The 1,581-nt window shown below is 40.9% G+C and overlaps 1 pseudogene; it reads left to right on the plus strand.

Annotated features, from left to right (window-relative positions):
* The first annotated feature begins 326 nt into the window (after positions 1–326).
* LOC140513311 (small ubiquitin-related modifier 2 pseudogene) lies at positions 327–614 on the plus strand (annotated as a pseudogene).
* Positions 615–1,581: the final 967 nt, after the last annotated feature.

The raw sequence follows: 1,581 nt of genomic DNA on the forward strand, positions 1-1,581 counted from the left end.
CTGCTGCTAACATTCAGGGAACCAAGGTGAATTCTCCTCTTCAGAATGCTTCCTCTTCCTTTCTATTAAGAACCTCTTTTCGTTCTTCCTCCTCTTCTTCCTCCTCCTTCTCCTCCTCCTCTTGCTCACCATCACCACCATCCTCTTCCTCCTCCTCCTCCTCCTTCACCTCCTCCTCCTTTTCCTACTCCTGGTCCTCACCATCACCACCATCCTCTTCCTCCTCCTCCTCCTCCTGCTGCTGCTGCTTCTCCACGTCCCCTTGGAGCAGACTGTCCTGGTGCCTTTTTTGTGAAATGGTGGCTAAGGAGACCCTCGGACTCTCCATGGCCCATGAGAAGCCAAAGGAAAGAGTCAAGCCTGAAAACAATGACCACATTAATTTCAAGGTGGCAGGGCAAGATGGTTCGGTGGTGCAATTTAATATTAAGAGGCACACACTGCTTAGTAAAGTAATGAAAGCTTATTGTGAGGGACAGGGTTTGTCAATGAGGCAGATCAGATTCTGATTTGATGGGCAACCAATCAATGAAACAGACACACCTGCACAGCTGGAAATGGAGGATGAAGATACAATTGATGTATTCCAGCAGCAGACAGGAGGCGCTTACTGAAAAGAAAATCTTCTCCAGAACTGTGCTCCCAAGGAAAACAATACATTCACAATTAGAAAATCAAGATTTGGCTCATCCACATTCTGACTACTGCAGTATGGTTTTCTCTCTTCTTTGATTCTCTGCCCCCATTCCTTTATGGTACATAAACTAACTGGTCTATGTGCACAGGCATAATGTGTATTTTTTTTTAACTAAATGGCAAATGGTATGTTTTAATCAACATCCAATGGAGATGGGAAAGGGAAAAAACAAACTGGTTCTGTGAAAATATCCCTTTTCTCCATTAGTGGCATGCTCATTCAACTTTGTCTTTATATTGCAGTAAGTTATTTTGCTCTCACTGTTTAACAACAACAACAACAAAAACTCACAAAAAGTGCTTGCATACCTTGTTTGATTGGATAATTTCAATGTTCTTCTTTTATCATTGTGAAACCAAGGACAATTTTATAACTTTTTGGTGCATAGCTGTTACATGTAGGACAATCTCTGTCTCTCAGTAAGGATAAATTATTAAAAAGAAACTGTTCATAGATAGTTTTCCCTTCAAGTCAAACATCTTGTTGTTTATTTATTTTTTTAATTTAATTTTAACATTTATTTTCACAAAATTTTGGGTTACAAATTTTCTCCCCTTTTATCTCCTCCCCCCCCCAAACCCAAGCATTCTAATTGCCCCTGTGACCAATCTGCTCTCTCTTCTATCCTCCCTCTCTGCCCTTGTCTCCATCTTCTCTTTTGTCCTGTAGGGCCAGATAGCTTTCTTTACCCCTTAACCTGTATTTCTTATTTCCTAGTGGTAAGAACACTACAGTTGATCCTAACACTTTGAGTTCCAACTTCTTTAGCTCCCTCCCTCTCCACCCCTTCCCTTTGGAGGACAAGCAATTCAATATAGGCCAAATCTGTGTAGTTTTGCAAATGATTTCCATACTAGTTGTGTTGTATAGGACTAACTATATTT

Source organism: Notamacropus eugenii, chromosome 7, assembly GCF_028372415.1.
Source record: "Notamacropus eugenii isolate mMacEug1 chromosome 7, mMacEug1.pri_v2, whole genome shotgun sequence".
Classification (NCBI taxonomy): Eukaryota; Metazoa; Chordata; class Mammalia; order Diprotodontia; family Macropodidae; genus Notamacropus; species Notamacropus eugenii.